This window comes from Onychostoma macrolepis, chromosome 02 (assembly GCF_012432095.1).
Source record: "Onychostoma macrolepis isolate SWU-2019 chromosome 02, ASM1243209v1, whole genome shotgun sequence".
Classification (NCBI taxonomy): domain Eukaryota; kingdom Metazoa; phylum Chordata; class Actinopteri; order Cypriniformes; family Cyprinidae; genus Onychostoma; species Onychostoma macrolepis.
The window spans coordinates 28,595,956-28,616,975 of NC_081156.1; the positions used below are offsets into that span (position 1 = coordinate 28,595,956).

General features: G+C 36.9%; 1 long non-coding RNA gene across 1 annotated transcript; it reads right to left on the reverse strand.

The window, feature by feature from the left end:
• Positions 1-571: 571 nt before the first annotated feature.
• On the reverse strand, positions 572-16,742 carry LOC131550823 (uncharacterized). Its single transcript, XR_009273635.1, has 3 exons — positions 16,609-16,742; positions 7,004-7,195; positions 572-693 (listed from the first exon to the last, which is right to left on the reverse strand). It is a non-coding gene; the product is annotated as an uncharacterized LOC131550823 (long non-coding RNA).
• Positions 16,743-21,020: the final 4,278 nt, after the last annotated feature.

Below are 21,020 nucleotides of genomic sequence, written 5' to 3' on the forward strand. Positions count from 1 at the left end.
CAGCTAACACCAAACAGACACACAGCTGACAGAGAGGACACAGTATTCAGCAGCAAGTGCCATTTTAGGCTCATTTCAGGCTGCAGTGAACACAGTATATAATTTGAGAGACAAAACAGCCAAATGAGAAGAACATCTAAATGATTACACATTCATCCTCCATTTCCTTCTATCCGTTCCACACACGCACACATATACACAACCACCAATTAGATGCAGGAGGAAGCAGTCAGCACGGCTGCTTCTATTTGCGTCTTCCTTGAAGAACTCCAGATCCGTGAGGATGAGAGCGGGAGAAGAAAGGAACAGAAAAGCTGATCTCCGCTGTACTGGCGTAGAGTGTGATGTGTGCTGGCATGACAGGCTGGAATCTGGGCCACAGTTACATTCATTGTTCAGAGAGCTGTTACAAAACTAAACCCACCGACAGCAATGAATGTTGATTATGACCTTTGTAGAAATGCACTCGTTTATAGAGGTGGGCGTGTCCTGGTTGAAGAGGGCGTGGCCTCAGGGCACAATCAACGGTCGATGGTTTTTCAATGTCAAAAACTCACCGACAGCGTTGAATGTTCAACAAGACCAGCAAGAGGGTGGGAAAGACCAACATTTTTCATTCAAACCTTGTCACGTGGGCTTCTGCTTCCTCAGAACCTTCAAGAAGAACCGTCACCATGCTGAGCCGAGTGTCTGCTAGAAGAGAAAATGAGAATATGAGAGAGCAATTCAAAATAAGAAAAAATATTTGATTAAACAGATAGACACATCAACAAAGGACATTAGCGGTTACTCAAGATAAAAAGGATTGGTGGCTCCATGATAACTCATGTGGATAAAATTAAAATAAAATAAAATATAAAATAATAAAAAAATAAAATATTGATTAAAAGCTTGTTTCAAATAAATGCTGTTCTTTTAAACGTATTCATCAAAGAATCCTGAAAAAAAGCATGACAGTTTCCACTAAAATATTGCGCTGCACAACTTGTTAACATTGATAATAAGATTTATTACTTGAGCCAAATCAGCTAATTAATCATTTTAATGATTATTGTTTGGTTTTTTTGTTTTTTTGAAGGATCATGATACATTGAAAACCAGTGTAATGGCTGCTGAAAATTCAGTTTTGCCATCTCAGGAATAAATTACACTTTAAAATATATTAAAATATAAAGCAGTTGTTTTAAATTGTAATAACATTTCACAATATTACAGACAACATTACAGACTATTTATTTATTGATTATTTGTTCGTTGCACCTTGCGCATCTTGCCCTAATAAAAGCCATAACTAAAAACTGGACAAGATTAAGCTCCTGCCAAAAATTAATAAATAAAATGTGCAATCATATTCGTATGGATCTAAAATCCTAATAAAACTCCAGAGGTACAACTGTTGTAGAGGACCTTCCTCCACAAAACCAGAATCCATAGAGAAAATGCCCTGCAAGTCAAATAAAATCTCATCATAAAATAATAAAAACTAATGTTCTGGAAAGCATATCACTGCAGACGGCATTTCTTTATAATTTCATTATTTTCTTTATTTCAAACAAATATTAGTTTACCTCTCACACACACACTCTTTCTTTTCAGACAAAAGGCGGTGATCTGATTTGCCCTAAAACCAAACTCTTCTACCAAATCGCTCTACCATTTCGAACACAATGGATGATGAATTCACACACACACTGCACCACCTCTTTAGACGACCATGGGGGGGTGAAAGGGTTTCCTATGGCAACAGTGGTGTGAGGGAGAGATGTGATAATCCAGGGGGATTGTGGGTAGAGTGGATGTGTGTGTGTACGGGGGTCCCCTGTGAATCCAGATACTCAGCATTACATTATCACGAGACAGAACACATTCAGACTTTATACCCCAAATGAAAGGGAAGTAGTTTATATTGCATCACCAAAACAGTGCTCTGGTGGTGTTCTCATGCAGTTTTTGGATATTATCAGTTATTTAGCAGGATATCTGTATGAATTTCACACATTTGTGTGATCAGTGTGTACCCAGAATAAACACATGCCGTTCAAGTGTTCCATACAACATTAATCGCTCAAGTTATCCATGAAGATCCTTGCTTTCTCAGTCTTTTATAACCGGAATACACCTCGTCAGTGTAAAAAAATGTTAATTTGTTTAGATCAATTCATTTTAGTGAATCAATTAGTGACCCAAGTTCAGAAAAATCGTAATTTTTGGCCCATCTAATTCAAATCCATTTAGTTTTTTTGACTACTTTAGGAGAAAAAAAACATGAGCAGTCTAATTTGTACAAGTCTGATCCAAACCACCTGGCAGAAATCTGAAATATTTCAGAATCTTTCATTTTTAATGATTTTTAAATGTACAACCTACATCCCTCCACTGTCATTAAAAATAGACACTCACTCCAACTCACCCTCAGTCCCACAGCAGTTTGTCCTATTGCGTGAATCACCACCTTGACAAAAACATTCCTTATTTGGGTGGTATGAAGTGGTCCAACTTCACAAAGCGAGAGAGAGAAAGAAAGAATGCACCTTCCTATATACTCATGTGTCTAATATATAGTCCATAATGGCTTTCAGACATGGTGGTCTGATCTTAACGTGGACTGTGGATGTGGCCTTTTTCAGTGCGTCTCCTTGTGGTCTTCCACAGAATTTGGGGGGGGAAGTGGGGGGTTGGGAGGGGGCCCCGTTTTAGCTCTTAAAATACCCTGCATCAAGCTGTGGTCGGGCAGCTCGTCTATCAGCGCTGATTACACATCGCTGCCGCTGCGGACAGGAGGCAATCAGGAACACGTTCACCCCTGATGTGTCACACAACGCTTCCGTCCTCTACAGCCACCTGTGGTTTCCACCGCTGTGGATGTGTCTTTACTGTGAGAGACGAAAGCTCTGATGATGTCCTAGGATTTCCGCTTTGCTACAAAATATGACTTCATGCCAGAGCTGAAGAGAACTAATCAAACTAAACAAAAGTGAAATGAAGAGTAATTAAATGGAAATGAATAGAAATAGAAACTAAATAGAATTGAAGAGTAACTAAATTTTCAGTAGCGGGACAGTAATTCAATAACTTTGTTTGTTTGGTTTTAAAAGATGATTCACTGATTGATAAGTACTGGGAAGTCCAGGTCATTAATTGATTAGTTAGTTCAGTTCAAACAAATAATTCATTAATAGATGTTGGTGCAAGGGAGATCAATTTGTTTTGTTTTAAAAATGGTTCAGTGATATGTAGTGCTGGGAAGTCTGATTCATTTGAACAAATCGATTTGTTTGTTCAGTTCAAGCAAATGATTCACTGATAGATGTTGTGATAGAACTCAATTGGTTTGTTCTATTTAACAAAGAAACGATTGGTTTGTGTTCAGTTGTTCAAAAGAGTTATTGCTTGTTCTAATTGATTTGTTCAAATGAGTCACACATTGTATTAGCTTTTTGGTGACATTTAGTGTAAATTTACCTTTTCAAGGTTACATTTCATCAGTCATTATACAAAAATATTTTACTACAGAATGTCGCGACTGACCAATCAGAATCAAGTAATCCATTGTGATGGCATCTCTTGCTTGCGCTGTGTCTATGAATTCTGAGCTTCAGCCTTTTTGTGAAAGATCATTGAAAAAGATCATTGAAGAAAAGGCATTCTTTTGAAGCTGCACGGCTGTTTCGGCGAGATGCGCCGCTGGACAGTGACGGGATGCCAGGCGGTCTGATGAGATGAAAGAGAAGCTTCCTTGAGTTTCCACAGCGATATGATCTCACAGTGCCGCAGGTGCCATGAGGTTCAACTTTTAAGCTGGAGCTGAGGTAGTGGGCTGGAAAACCCGTTAACCTAATCAGCCCTTGATAGGAAACAATGAAAAGAGCAGGAAGACAGCTCAAATGAAAATAATTAATTATATGATTTGCTGTACCTCTTGGAAACAATATTTAAAAAAAAAAAAAAAAATCTATATACTATAAGTAATATTTCAGTATTATTAATTCTATATCCTATCCTAAGTAATATTACAATGCTGATTGGTCAATCAAGGCAATGAGCGGTCAAATATATTTTGGATACTTTGAACGGAAAGTTCAAAAGAACAGCATTTATTTGAAATAGAATGATTTCTGTAGCATTATGAATGCTGTTACTATCACTTTCAATCATTAAAAGTATTTAATTTCTTTAAAAAGAACACATTTGAATGGTAGTGTGATGGTTTCAGGGGCTTCTAATCACAAGTGTGCCAGCTAGACAGTAAATTTAACTTTAAGGAAAACAATTCAAGTGCTCAGGTTAGTTTGTAGCACAAAAAGGTAAACCCCAGTTTAACCTTTGACCCCTAAACCTTTAGGAATGCAGCCCCAAGTCGCTGGTTGCATTGTTCCAATAACCACCATAGGAGAGAGTGTGTATGCATGCATTAGTGCATGTGTCTACAAGAGGCATTTAGAGTGCTGTCAGGCTTTGAGTGAGTTCGGCTCTGCTATCAGCCTGAATGCTTTCTACGGGTCACCTGCTACAGACCTGAACTCAGAGAACGTCTGGGACTTTGACTCCCCCCCCCCCCCCCGATTTACATGCACACAGCTGTTTTCTACACTGCAGACAAAAGGATGTTTGTCAGACGTGCCTATGCACAATGTTTCCCATTGTAAAAGTCAGTGGCTGGACAACTCACAACCCATTCAATCTCTGGCAAATCACCACTCAGACACTCAGTTTCCTGTTAATCACCATTCACAACCCTCACACAGCAACACAGAGAGACAAGAGAGAGAAGTGAGAGGCAGACTAGTGACTAGCACATTTACAAACTACCAACAAGGACTACTGTAAGGCTTATTTGTAAGTCACTGGATAAAAAACATCTGCTCACTTAAAGGTAGGGTAGATGATTTCAGAGAGGCTAGCAAGAGCAAGCTAGCTCTGAAAGCATAAGATCCCACCCTCCCTGCAAATCACTCTCCAAAGCCACGCCTCCTCCAAAACACATGAACACGCTCAGGCAGACCAGAGGCTAATCAGTGAAACGATGAGGAGGGACGGTGTTAGTGGAGGGTTGAATGCAATGCTGTCAGATTACCTCATGTCTCATTCACTGGTGAGAAAACATTACAGTACGAAGCCCATAATATTACAATAATAACACCTTCCTTTAATTGTTTGGTCTGCAAATGCGTGATGCAACATGCTGATGACGTAACATGTCTACACAAACAAGATGCGCGGAGGTATGCAAATACATACGTTGACAGACAGGTAGGAAAGCCTATCGTAGTCCTCGTACTGAGGGATATGATTGGAAAAACCTTTTATGGATGTGAAGAGACTTTCAACCAACACAACCAAATCACCTAGCCTGCCTTTAATAAATGCAACTATGCAAAGAATTAATTTCTACAATCAATCAAACATCCTTAACTTAAAGCAGCTGTATTTAGGTTTTTATGTTGAAACATCTGTTTAAAAATCATTCTGGTGCTATACTGACTTCTACTAAAGTGAATGGCATCTGTTTCTTTCCTAAGCTACCCTCGATCTTCTGTTTTGGGAGTATAAAAAAATTGCTGAGCAGGTATGAAATTCCACGAAAAGAGACCAATGCATGTGTAAAGCTATCCAATATTAATACTGTATATTTATGGCAGTGAATTCCACTCAACTGTGGGTGGTCACAAAGATACGAAAAATAATATTATTAATAATAATAATAATAATAATATTTAAAGAAATATTTCATTTTATAGTACATGTAAGTGATTGGAAATCTTCAAAGACCTTTTTTCCCCCTCTTTCTGTACCCAAAACTGAGAAATGACAGCAAATTGAAATAGCATGCACAAAACAACCCAAAGTTTGGGCTTAGTAAGTTTTCTCACCAAGGATGCATTTGTTTGACCAAAAATACAGTAGAAATAGTAATACTGTCACATGATCCTTCGGAAATCATTCTAATATACTGATTTTCTGCTCAAAAAGCATTTTTTATTATTCTCAATGTCAAAAGCAGTTGTTCTGCTTAATATTTTTCTGGCAACCATGAAACAACCATTTTGTTTCTCAGGATTTCTTAAAGAATAGAAAGTTCAAAAGAACAGCATTAATTTAAAACAAAAATTATGTAACATCATAAATGTCTTTACTGTCACATATGGTCAATTTATTGCATCCTTGCTGAATAAGCCGTATTAACTTTAAAAAAAATCATGTATTATAGCTCTCACTGAATATAACCACCAATTAAAAAAACCATTAACCATGAAAACCGCAAAACAGTAAAGCAACCCCACTTTAAAACCAACTACCAATCTAAAAGCACCAATTAAACAGCCCCACCTAAAAACATCAATCAATCAAACAGCCTAAATGTAAAACCGTTAGACGTAACGGATCAAAACACTGCCCCTTCCTTTCACCCTGAATGCCCCTTTTTCTAAAGCCTGTAGGAGTGGCGGGATTCCAGAGTACAGTGAGACTGTTTATGCCACGGATCACAGCAGACAGACATAAAGCTTTCACTCTGCCTCCCTCGCATAGCGGCAACTACATTAAAAGGACATAAATCTGTGGGAATGGACATACAAGAATGTGTATGAGCGTATTAAAGAAAATAAACCTGATGTCAGTCAAAGAAACCAAAGCCCTGCAGATGTGATGATGTCTTCTACTTTGCTTTTTTGGGTCGTTCCCTCTTCTCTCATTTTTGATTCACGGCTTATTAAAGGCTGTTCCACTGACGTAACTTGTATGTGGAAAGCCATTATATAGTCATTTTTAAATAAAGTTACGGTCAGGAATTGTGTGAGGATGTATGGAGCCCTTATATGCAACATAGCTTCATTTTTCTTGGAACGCGCAAACTCCAATAAATCCCTTGTATGAAGGGCCAGAAGCCAAAACCCAAACAATCATTTATGTAAAATATATCTACAGTATGTCAGCTTTTGGAAAGTCCATCATTTTACTGTTTTTCTTATTCAACACTGTGGTATTTTATCCTCACAGCTCTTACTTGGAGGTCCAGTGAGGACAAGATGTGCGTGTGTTGGAGTTCTTGAACGCCGACAGTTTATTTCTGTTCCTGCGTCGCGACGCGTTTTTGCCAACTCAGCAAAACCCCTGCAGCTTCTGGAGACAGAGCGTGGGTGAGAGAGTGCAAACCCACAGTCAAAACTTCAACGGCTTCTACTGTCCTGCACAGCCTCTGAAAAACACACAAAAGTCACACTCTTACATGATCATGCTCGAACTTCTTGGCCCCCGAGCAGCTGAAACACAGTAAAAGGAAAATCACATGGCATCCCCGCCAGACAATATGGTCATAAAAGAGAAAATGCACAGCTACGGTTGGCTTAAACAAAAGGACGGGGACAGACCGTCGGGCACCAGAGCCACATCCACAAAAGATGAAGCCCTGGATTACAGAGTACTGTAGAAAACCATATGACTGATACAAGGCAGCCTGGCCTGAAAGAACCTCGTAAAACATACACTCATAATTAGGGCTGTGCAAAAAAAAAAAAAAAGCATCTCATCATATTCAAAATATTTCTCTGTATATTTATAAATTTGTTGTTTATGAACTTTTTAACCCTATAAGCCAAATAAATTCTAAATGTTAACAGAAATTAAAAAAAAAAAAATAAGTAAAAAATAATAAAGGCTGGATGTCACCATAGCTGTTAACTAAACTGAAGAAAGATAATATTTTTTTATTTATATCAGTGATATTTCTGTATTAGTGATATTTATGCCATCATCTTTTTTTTTTTTTTTTTTTCAGTTTTAGTAATATTAGTACTTAAAATTATTTCAGCTAGTCGAAAATGTTTCCTCTAATATTTATATTTTATTGTATTTAAATTCTTTATTATTTCATTAGTTTTATTTAACACAAACAGCATTGAATTATATGCATCAATACAGCAAATAACAGTAAGCAGCAATATTTAGCCGCATATATTTTTTTACAAAAACATTGACATATTTGTAAAATAACTGGTGGGACTTTCATGAAAATCTTTGATTCACCGTTTCATTTGCATTATCTGAAAAAGACAAGAGAATGAATCGAACTTTAAACCAGAGAAATTATGTTAAGATGTTGCCTAATTTTATGTAATCAGCAAAAACATTGTTAACACAGCCACAATTGTCTTACACTGCTAACACAACGCATATTTATTATCTCCATATAGGACACAAATTAAATTGCAAAAAAAGTATCAATATCAAATTCACGTCTTAAGGCTTGGGAAACAAAGCAGGCCACAGAATTTTACAAAAAGGGTTTGTAAGCTTATCCAGTGCACAATCATTACTGATATATGAAATCTGAAGATACCATATCTTTGCACCATAGTCTCTGTAAACTATGAATATTCAATAAAAAACCTCATGCCAGGACATGTCTCATCCAGCCTCAGGTGAACTTTCCAGAAGGCAGCAGAAAGTGGAAGCAGGGCTGTCGTAAAAATTCACAATGCCTATGACAAATGGCAACCTCACATACTGTTCAAACAATCACATGTCTTGCTGACAGGAAGTGCAGAACTGCAGGGATGTATGTGGCAACACAAAGAGCTTTAATCTTCCTTACAAAAGAAGGAAACATGGTGTGTGATTTACAAGCCAACATCACCACACGAGGATTCATCGAATCACAGCAGAGACCCTTGAGTGTAACGGAGCCCATTTAAGTTTAACACTACACTCTTTATTTCCTCTGCTTCTGTTCTTTTCCCTCTTCACCTCTTTTCTCTCTTCTCAACGCCTCTGCAGGAAGTGCACACTGGAGTTTATTTTTGAATCGGACAAAAGGAATGCATGCCATTTCCTGTTCATGCCGTCTCCATATGGACATATGAAGGAATGTACAGGTCTAATACAAGGGTTTTCCATGAGGCTGCCATTACAAGCTGATCAGACTCTCAGTATCAAATAATAAGTGTTTCTTGTCCACTCTGAGAAACACTGAAAATCAAGCATCCAATATAACAGCACAAATGAAAATTTATGAAATTTTTGGCCTTTTCAGAGATGGAAAAATGCAGACTATGACAGTCTTCATGAGCAATGGTACACAAATGAATCGTATTTGTTCAGCAAGCTTTCCAAAACATTTGCGAGCCAAATACTATAGTTTTAAAGTAATGCTACCAATATTCTTTGACTATACTGCCAATGATCCGGTCCCAAATAGCACCTGGTCCTTCTCAAAGTCCACACTTTGGCGATGCCAGTTAGTAGTCTACATGGCAACATGGTGGCACTTGGGGTGCTCATGAGCTCTTCCGAACCAGAAAATGACAAACAGGACATGCTACACAACGTGTGCAGTGCACTATATAGACCGCAAGTATAGACATCATCTCCGGACTAAGTCATGTTATGAGAGTCAAATCATTAAATGTGTCATACTACATTTTTGCATCCTTTCAAAACTACAGGGGAATCGGAGTATGGGTGTACTCCACTGTATACGAGCCCCAAAATTTGAGTCATTATGTAGTTTTTTGTGCTCAAAGCAGCATCTGCTTTGGCGTCTGCTGAAACAAGACAAATTGGTGGCTTCTACTGAAGACAAATTGAGAAGTCTATAAAAAGAGCATGCTTTAATGAGGAAAAATAAGAAATAAAAAGAAAATTCACTGTATGCCAAAACCTTGGTTTGAACTGAGACTCAGCCCTGGCAGGTTTTATGTGATCATGTGACTTGAGTGCTTACACTATATATACAATACAAGTGGAATGACATTCCCATTGAAACAAGCTGGTTCTCTTTATGTGGAAAGGTTGTAAAATATGTTTTTCTCTTTACTACATTTGGGGGAAAATGTTTAAAAATTAAGTTTAAAAAAAATAAGCAAACCACACCACAGTAATTAACATTAAAAAAACCTAACGTAACTAAATATTCAGTTCCGTCATTTCGTCTCTAAACAGATTAAATGAACAAAACAGCTTCGTTTTCTTTTTCCTTGACATAATCAAAATGAATTAAACTCTCTAACAGTCCTCACTCATTTTTCACACAGAGAGGGGTAACAAGTAAAAAAAGAAATGGAGAGAAAGAAGAGGAAAACGAAATAAGAGAAATGAACGGCTCATTGGTTGTGCATCCTACAGCAGTAAGGTCCCACACTGCGCCCAGTGGGGTTTACAGCATTATGGGTAATGAGAGGGGGAAAAACGAAATGTTCTAATGGTTTAGACTAGCTGGGTGGTTGTCTTTTGGAAGTGAGAAAAAAAAAGAGGAATCGTCGCTTTCTGTTTATGCCGTAGACACTCAGTAGAACACAGTGTTTTTTTTAACTGCATGTGTATGTGGTTGCTCTTCAAAAGGTTCCAACTTATTGAGTCTGCAGATCACAGATTACAGCCAACAATACAGAGGTTTCATGCAAACAGGCATAAAAAGAAATCTTGCATTGCAAAAGCATTGCTTTTCTGGAATTTATGTTTTTTCTTAATTTCCTAATGCAGAGGTGTTCTTTTGGGAAACCGCTGTGTAAGATGTCTGTGGTTAAATCCTCAGTCGTAAACACATGGCATATTCTACAGTCAGCACCTTTAGAAAATGTTCTCAAGACAGTGTTTACAATGGCCTTTAATCGTTTTCCAATGAAAATCGTTGGCTAAGTTAAAAATCAATTTCACATGTTTCTTCAATGCAGCTCTTAGGAGAAATTTGGTGTAGGAATGTGAGTTTGTATCAAAAATGGTCTTTGATTAAACACATTTTTCCCATGGGTTTTGGGAAAAAGAACTATCAAAGATAAATTATGCATAATTAAGCCTTAAAAAACGCCTTAAAAATTACACATTATTTCATCACAATTATGACGTAACTGTCAAAGAAGCTGTTCACCAGTCAAATGGATGTCTTTAAAGACTGATTGTGGATGTTTCTGAGACAATTCAAGATCTTAAGAGCTAATTTGTGAAAGCACACTTATAATTACGCCTACATTTCCCAAACTAAAAAGCCTTGTATCTCCAGCCACCATGTGCGAAAGCAGAACATCACTTGTCAGTAGAAGTGTCACTGAATTTTCAACACTACACAACAAAAAAACCTGTGAATGGAAGCTGAAATGATGACGTTAGCAGCTGACAACTTTTAAACAGCCTTGAATTTAAAAAAAGCAGTAACTACACCAAAACTGGAACTGAGCAGATTGGCTGAGTTTTTTGATTAACTTTGATTTGATATCAATTTTCACATTTGGGTTTCTTTCTAAGCATAATCAAACCAAACCCATCTGTCTCAGTCAATCTTCGGACATAACTCAACTGATAAAATGTGTAGTTATTTTGCCCATGTAGGGCAGTGAAAACGAGTTTGAATTGCTGTGTTTTTCCATATAAGCCTACAGTCTTAATAATAAAGGCTCCAAAAGAAGGCTTTTGCTTTGAATGTCATTGAAGAACCATTTTGGTTCCCCAAAGAGCTTCTCAGCGAACAGTTCTTAAAAGAACCAAGTGTGAAGAACATTTTTAAAATCTAAAGAACCTTTTTTTTTCTTACTGTAAAGAAAGTTTTATGCAATGGAATGGTTCTCCATAGACACACTGATACCAACAAAGAATCTTTATTTTTAAGAGCGTACTCAGATACACAACCTAGAACTGATATATTTAATTCTGACTCACAGTCTTAAACACACTCCAGTCCAGGAGCCAATTGCATAAACATAGCCACCATGTTAAGACTGTGTCTTATCAACTAGTTTGACCAACTAGTAGCTAGCCAAGAGGTAATCAGACTTACTTTCTGGATTCAAATTAGACCAGTCTATCTTTTTATAACTGACTTTAAAAACTTATGACCAGTCTTAAAGAAATAGAATTGGATGACTAACTTTTTAAGACTAGTCTAAGTGGTTTATGCAACCGGTCCCTTTCTACGAGTCTTTCAAAGGCAGCAAGCTGGGTTTAAATACGTTCCACTCAAATTCCATGATGACTACTTTAATTCCAATTAAAGCGACTGTATGTAATTGCTACGCCACTAGTGACACTAAAAGGAATTGCAAAAATGACGGTTTCCATTCATGGAAAGTTTCCTCTCATCTGCAAAACAGATAGTCCCACCTTAAACTCGTGCCATTGACTGAGCCAATGTTGTGACTCAAAAACAAAGACTTTTGAAAGCACACAGAGACATGGGCTATTTACGAGGAAATCAACTTACGAACAGCTTAGTTGTCTCTGACCATTAAGCTGGTATAAGAGATGGTATTTTAACACCAAACTCATTTTAAAAAATACATAAAGTATACAATCACACACTATGACTGAGCAGCAGGTAGTGGAAATTGTACATAATATCCCATATTTTAACTGTATATAAATGTGTCACTGCAGCCGAAACCATGCCGTTTTAGTGAGATTTTTACCAACCAACCGCAGTCATGCTCCAGGGAGCCTGAGCTTGTGTAGTAAGTTTTCAGTGAAGAGTAGAAAGATCGTTAGCATAAATCATTTGCTATGTTAAGGGTTGTTGGTGATGTAGATGCAGGAACGCTGGTAACGCATTGCCCCACACCACCCAAACGCTCCAGATGGGGACAAAGTTTATGCAGATTGGCTCATTAACCTCACTGTGCTGATCTCTCCACGGTAATGACACACGCAGCACGCTGGGGCTTCAATAATCCATCTCAACATCCTCTCCACTCAAAAGATTACAGTGTGGATGCCACATCCCCAGCCCTGGAAATAGCGAAGCCTCTACATATGTGAGCGCACACGCTCAAGCGCACCCAGAAAAAGCATTAGAACAAAAGCAGCTGGTGTTATATTCCCCCTGAGGTGTTTCTGTTAATTTTAGTTCCTCAGACAGAATGGATGAACATCTCTTTGAAGCGAAGCCCATTCTGGAATATTTTTCCCAAAACACCAAAACCACACATTGAGGTATGTTATCTTATGTGTGTGTGTGGATTTTGTTGAGACTTGGAATGGGCGTGGCTTCCCTCAAGGCACCCCAAGCATTCTCTGGATTTTAAAGCTGCCTTGACTTCTGTGTGTGAAAATTATTGTTGAATGGTGACTGCTTTTCACTGTTCGCAATGAATGCCCACATTTACGCCACTGAATACCACACACCTTTGATCAAAACTACTTCTTTCAGTTTTCACTTGAAAAGCAGTCAATGTGCTTACCTCCTGCAAGGGGTCGTGGATTTCTGGGACATTTTAAAAGAGCTGCGCTCAAACTATTGGTTTTATAATATTGGTAAAAGTAAAAGTGATCACACACCCAAAAAATTATCCTGTGGACAGCACAAACTGTCGCTCATTATTTGGATGTACTTTATTGTGTCTTTTTGCTCTACAGAGATACTGTTCCAATGGTCTCAAACTAAAATACATTTGTACACTACATGTTCAAACATTTGTGGTCGGTGAGATTGTTTTTATTTAAGTTTTTGAAACACTTAATTTTTGAAAGACGCTTACCGAGGCTGCATTTATTTGATCAAAAATACAGTAAAAACTGAAATATTGCAAATAATTATTACAATGTTATATCACTGTGATCTATTTTAATATATTTTAAAATGCAATTTATTCATGTGATGGCAAAGCCAGATTTTCATCAGACTTCAGTGTCACATGATTCTTAAAAACATTCTAATATGCCGATTTGGTCCTCGTGTAACATTTCTTATTATCAATGCTAAAACCAGTCGTTCTGCTTAATATTTGTGAGATAACAGTGATACTTTTTAAAGATTCCCTGATGAATAGATCATTCAAAAGGACAGCATTTATTTCAAATTGGATACTTTTGATCAATTTGATGCATCCTTGCTGAATGGAAGTATTCATTTATTTCAAAAAACAAAACTTTTTAATGATATTGTATGTGTTTGAGATGTACTTTTATCTTATGTCTTGTGCAAGACAGCATTCTGAACTTCCAAACCTACAATTCCACAAATATGCAGCCAGTTTAAAGAAATGTTAAGACTTGTAGCTCAACACAAAGCATAGGGGCCACTTATCATAAAAACATAAAAATATGCTTCCCTTGTATTTTCACTTGATCTGGAGAGAGCAAGAAGTCACAGCAAGCAGCCTGAGAATGGTATAATGCCAGAATAATAGAACATGTTTAGAAAGAAAAACTGATGAAATAACGAGAAGACAAGAAATTCAGAGCAGGCATTATGGCTGTGTATTTCATTATGTTTTTTTGTTTTTTTTTAAAAACAGTTCTTATAAAACTAAAATGGTCCCTTTTTTTATGAGCCAAGTAGCATTAGGTTTGTAATTGCGAAATATTTTCGCAATTACAATCACAACCATCAACTCTAATGTCCAAATCATTTTTTCCTAAATTTAAACCATATTTATTCTTTACCAATCTAAAGCTCAAACAACATCTTTTTTTGAAAGGTTTTGCTTGCATAAGTGTGCTTAAGCCGTGTTATTTAAAACATATGAATTAAAATAACCATGTTTGACATTTTGTTTATTTTAATTCAATGAAATTCATACAATGACATAATTAAATGTTCAAATACTTGAGGCCAGTGTATCTTACTCTGCAGATATACCTGACATTAAAAACATCGGATTTGTGTGTCTTATCACACTGTGTGTCGCCTATTCATAAAAGAATAGAAGCCCTTTCTGCCGCTGTTTGGGCCTGTTTGCTGTGTGTAAGAGAGAGAGAGAGACAGACAGAGAAAGAGAGGAGGGGGTGTTCTCTCCAGACGCCCGTTGCTGTTGATCATTATGTCTGTGTTCAGGTGTCTCTGAGGGTGGCAGTAGGTGGAAATAAACCCAGGAGACAGACAAAGAAGGTGGAGAGAGTGTGTGTGTATGGAGGGGGTTCACTTTCCGGTACAGATATAATCACACAGCCTGTAATATATTTAACAGTCGTCTCTCTCGGTCTGTTGCGGCTTTCCATGACCTTACTTTATCTCACTGCAGACCGGAACGACAACAAACAGATTTCATATATTGCAATTAGACACATCTGGATCCTGTCAACAACACCAGATGGATTTTAGTGATCAACTCGATTCAGTTTGTTCTGCACATAATCTACTTTTTCTTTTAAACAGCGACTCGTCTACACAAAACACATCAACTGCTGTAGTTAATAAGTAACATTTACTGTAGAAAAACCTGCAGAGGACAACGAAACTGAAACCCAGATTAAAGGTAATCATGCACATTTAACTTGTCACTAAGCCAAGTTTATCTTCAGCCCACATACAAGCATCAGTTTACTGATTTAATCTAATGATGCAGCGGTGAAGATGAGAGTCTGGGCGCTGAGATGACTCACACCACCGTCTGTGATCAGACCGACAATGGAAAGCAGTCAAACGCAAGAGGTGAAATCCAGGTGATCTGGAGCAAGCTTTTCATCTACACGCTTAGAAAACTAGAAATATCATCTCTGAGCAGACGGGGAGGGCTGTAATACTTTCCAATTTACATCTACTGGAGCCACAAAGATTGCTGAAAATGGGACAGTGTGTACACCATTTGTTTCCTGTTTTATTTGCATTTTTAATCAAAATGGTTTTAATGTGCTTACCACTTGAAAAATGAAAAGGTTTACAATTAAGAAATTTGATTACCACAATAAATTAATGCACATAATTTAAAGCGTCTGTTTTTTTAATTGAAGCTCACTCTGGGGACAAGGGCAACAATGGTACTCTTTTGTATCTGATATTAATTTACATAGTTAAGGGGTAAACTGTACATTTCTAAACTGCTTTCATTTGTAGCAGACTAATTTAGGAATACTATATCAAAGTTTGAGATACATAGCACAAAAAAAACAGTGAGTTAAACATGTTAAAACAAAATGTGTTACAACAATTCCCAGTGTCTCCTTAAAAAGAAATTGGCTCAGAAATTGCTAGTAAATTTCACAATGAATTACAAAGAAATGGAAAGAAACATCGAATTAAACTTAACATTTTGAAGACTGAAAAAAAAAAACATACTTTACGCATTTAACCCTTCTATGAATTGCATGAATTATTAAATCTTAATATTTCTTCTTATTTCTTACTTCTATATATTTCAAAACATTTTATATTTTTAGTGATGTAGTGAGATGACGTTGTTGCAATAAAAGTATTCCATAAATAGGCTATTCAAGAGCTTTTGGTGTAAATAATAATAAAATAAAAAAATAAACATACAAAGAGAACAGTCATATATAATTAAGTAAGGGTCAAAGATAACCCCAGTTGTGGTTTTGATGTTACACCCTGAGAGGTAAAAAGTGGCTTTTATAGATCTTTGTATCTGTAACTATATCTTGTTGCAACATTAGCTTCTTGCAATCGGATATATTGAACTTTTATAGGCTATTAATTATATAGTAATTTCTAACAGAGATAAATTTAGATAGATTATTAGGCTACATGAAACATCTAAATGTATTGCAATATATTTTTAAAAAGCCTGACGGAAATTTATCTATCAACCTGCAGATATAGCACTTTTATGAATAAGTTATTGGTGACACAGTTCCTATTTCATGCGCAGCTGCCACCAGCTTTTTTACCTTGATTTAATGAACAAAATCTGCGACCTGTGCATTGTGAGAGCAAAGTGAAGGCTTACATACCGTCTTAAAAATCTTAAGAAGATATAAAGGAAGCCAGTCCACGTAAGGAGCATTCGAATCGCTTCAGAAATCTCTCCGGATCCTCCAGCTGCTTGGATCTGCGCCGGTCACCGCTGAATCGCTGTAGTTCCACTCGCGCTCTCAATGATTCCACAAATGGGGCGGGGCTTTGTGTCACATGACAGACTGTAGAACATATGATTGGCCACTGGGATGTAGGTTGCCAAATGCTGTTGATTTTGATTGGTTGAGTGTAAAGCTATTTGACGTTGAGTCCAGCGTGTGTTAGAATTTTGTGAAGGGGGGGGAATAGTGTGGGTGGGTGGGGTCCTTTAGAAAAAAAAAAACCAAAAAAAGAAAAAGAAAAACAGCAAGGCCCATATTTTCTGCGAGCCTGTCAGTGTGGAGATTTCCGTCCTAAAGATGCTTAAAAAACGTATACTATTCATGAAAGTGAAGCTATATATTTAACGATTATTTATTTTGTTGAGTGCAAAAGACCAGTAACTAATGCAGTTAATCATTCAGGCGTTGTGAGCAAAAATAAAATAATTTTACAATATTTAAATTAAAATCCAAATTATTTTTGTCAAAGAATATTCATATAATAAAATATATATATATACTATTAACATTAGACAGCCAATGTCTGGATCAACATACTGAATAATGTAGAGAAAGCATATTTTATATTTAATTTTTTGCAGTGTGTTCACAATAGTCATGTGTTTCTTGATTAGCTTTTTTTTTCTTCTTAGCCTGTACACTTCCTGTTTACCCCACTAGCCACAAATTTGAATGAATCTGCTTGGCTTAGAGGAGAACGAGTATTGCTATTGGGACACTTTTAAACCGACTCATTTGTCTTCCTTCTGGTGAGGGCAGCAGAAGGAAGCATTAAAGCATCCTTAAACAGTTCCATTGAGGTATGTTTTTGACCATCATCTGGAACAGATTAAATTTTAATTGACAATTGGTTCCCCAAGATCTATAAAACAACAAAGAGGAATGAAAAACATTAAGAGTGCTTCTCCTCTGCGCTGAACCGCAGAGCTCTATGACACATTTCAGTGAATTATTTACAGAAGAAAACTCAAAATAGGATTCAGTCCTCCTTTTGTGAGCAATGAGAGTCACTCCTCAAAGCTATCAGGATCAAACAGCTTGTAAAACAGATCTGTAAATCATCGTTTATACTCACTGTCATGTTGTCTCCAACATGTATGACTTTCTTTCTTCCATGGAAAACAAAAGGAAGTGAGAAGTCACGTTGAACATATTTATGGCACGAACTGCCTGGAAAAGAGTGGTCATTTTTCAAAATTTCTCCTTTTGTGTTCCATAGAAGAAAGTCATATGTGTGTGTGTTTGAAGGTTTAAAACAGTATTTGACTTTTGAACACATGCTATATATTCATTTGTGAACATTTTTAAAAGAATTTATCCAAATCATTATGGAAAAAAAAAAAAAAAGATTAATTCTCAAATTGAAACTCATCTTACATTCTGTCCCCATAGGCTCATAGAGTTATGCGTAATACTGCACACATTTCTGTCTATTATGTTGTCTGTTGAAACCACAATTTATAAGGATGTGGTAGACAGTGTGAAGGAAAATTAATCTCTCTCCTCTTCGCACACACACATTCGTGTGCTCAGTAGTTATTTGCAGGGTTGATAAATTCGCTCCTGCTAAAGGATAATCCGTAATGAAAGTGTTGCAGGTTTGTGTAGCAGAGGCTGGTTTCTGTCGTCTCCATGGTGATTTGACATAGACGTTCACATGTGGGTAAAAACATTTCACTGGGATGGTATTCAGCGCTGGAATTTATTGCTAAATTTAGGCAGGACATTTTCACAGTTATCTGCCTGACACCGCAGTCTAGAGACCACATCATGAATTGTGTTATGAGAGAAACTCACGCATACTCATTATTACCATAAATTCCAAAAGCCATTTCAAAATCTGGACTCAAGAATCGATTTAAGTCTTGTTTCATATCACGTAATGTGCTAAATATATTCTTACCAGCAGGTTTTGTAAATTACTATTGGATAAATTCTGGTGCTGCTTTGTAAATCAATTTAAATTGGGACGACACGTAATTTTATAAACGTGTTGATGCAAAACCACCATTTGTGTGTGATCAGAATGATTGTTCCACCTTTTGTCACTGTCATCATGTGTGGAAATCTGATCTGCTACACTTGATTACCATGGCAACCTACCAAAGCCAGGGATTTAGTAGTATCGGTGCCAAATAGGGAGAGTGCAAATTTCTATGTGTGCATTAACAAAACCCTATCAGTTAGCTTTAGCTATAGTAGTGAATAATAAATACAATCAGAAAGCATATTTACAGATGAAAAATGAAAACAGAATGAGAACAGACTGCATCCACCTTATTTTGCAATGCGGAAGTGAGCTATTTTTCTGTTGAATGTGCGAAACGTTAGCCGCTCTGTGTAAATAACTAGAAGTGCATATTTGCTAAATATAGTCCTACAGATGAATTTTGGAAATTACTGTTGGATAAATTCTGAGGCTGCTTTGTAAATCAGTTTAAACTGGCGTGATGCATAATTTTTTAACTGATTTGAGACTAAAACACCATTGTGTGTGTGATCAGAATGATTGTTCCACTCTTTGTCACTGTCAAGCTAGCCTCTAGTGAATAATAAATAAAATCAGTCAATATATTCAGAAATGAACACTTAAATGAACATGCTTTATAGTTTACAAAACAAGATGAGGACAGAATGTTTATCCACCTTGTTTTGCAACACGAAAGCGAGCTATTTGTCTGTGAATGTGCGAGACTTCCGATTTATTAGCTGCTATATGGAAATAACTAGAAGAATAACAACGTGCAGTAAATGATAAAAATAAAGTGTTAATGAATGAAAAGAAATACCAGTTTGCTATATCAAGCAGCATAATGGACAGCTAAAAATAACTGGAAGCAGATGACACTGGAAGCCTTGCACATTCAAGTTATAAATTGCTGTGTCCGTTCTTACATTAAAAATATGGTGGACAATATAAATATAGCGACATACGACACATAGCGCCGTTCCGCTTCGGGTGTCATGAGTTCAAGTCCCAGCTTGCGGACCTTTCCCGATCCCACCCCCCTCTCTCTCCCACTTCACTTCCTGTCTCGTATAGGCCTACTGTCCTATCCTAGTAAACAGGAAAAAAACGCAAAAAATAAATAAAATAAATATATATATATATATATATATATATATATATATACATGGTGGATAGATCAAACACTGCACTGCAGCTGCACTACTGTCTGAGGTACTTACGGTGGCCCAGTAGTGCACAACACAACGCATAGGACTAATTTCGTTGTGTTGTGGCATGTTTCCGTTGTGTTGCGATTTTTTTATTGCGCTGTGACTTTTTTTCCATTGTGTTGCGGCTTGTTTCCATTGTGTTGTGTAATTCTGGGCCTACGTAGGTACTTCTTTTGAATAAGCAATTACTTAGCGACTGTAAAGAAAGTACGTTCTATATAGTATGAATCTGTGCAGTATGAATGTAATCTGGATGTACATTCATCATGTTGTCACTGTCATGTGACATACAAGCATCAGTTTCGTCGCTTCACTTTTATTAACAAATCCTCTCTCATGGCCAAACAGTATAGTAAAATGTCAATCATATGTGCACTTTAGAACCTCGCCAGAAATAGTAGTGGTTGGTTAGTAGTGCATATGTAATAGTAGTGCAGCAGCTATTTACACTAAGTGTAAACAGCGATTAGATTCTATTTACACTAAGTGCAAATAGCATATTTTCTTAGCGAGAGATGCTATTTGCACTAAGTGAAAATAGCAGTATTTTTTAATGATATGCTATTTACACTAAGTGCAAATAGCTATAGATTCTATTTACACTGTGTTAAAATAGCAAGATTTTATTGCAAATAGTGGCAATTATCTGCACCTCAGTATTGTAGTACATTATAAAACAGTACGCAATAATAACGTATTGAGTGTAAATTATAGTTTTAATTCAAATTATGAAATGGATGCCACCTTATTGGGACAATAAAGACCTCCCTACACCTACCCTAACCCTACCCGATACTTTATTTTCAACTTTTTGATTATTTCCTTCATTTTTATTGAAAACAAATGCCTTTCTGATGCCATATGAGATTTAAAAAGGGAGAAAAAATTTGGCAAAAGGCGGGATCGAACTCGGGTTGATCGCATCAAAAAGCACGCACCTCTACGCCACCGAAACTGATATTTAACAAGTGTATTTTTTCAGTGTTGACTATCCCAATCACACGTTGGTGGGCGGAGTTAGTGTAAATAGCCTCTGCCAACAAGGTGGGCTATTTGCACATAGTGTTTTTGTTTTTTTTGCTTGCAGTTTTATGAATACTGTGACT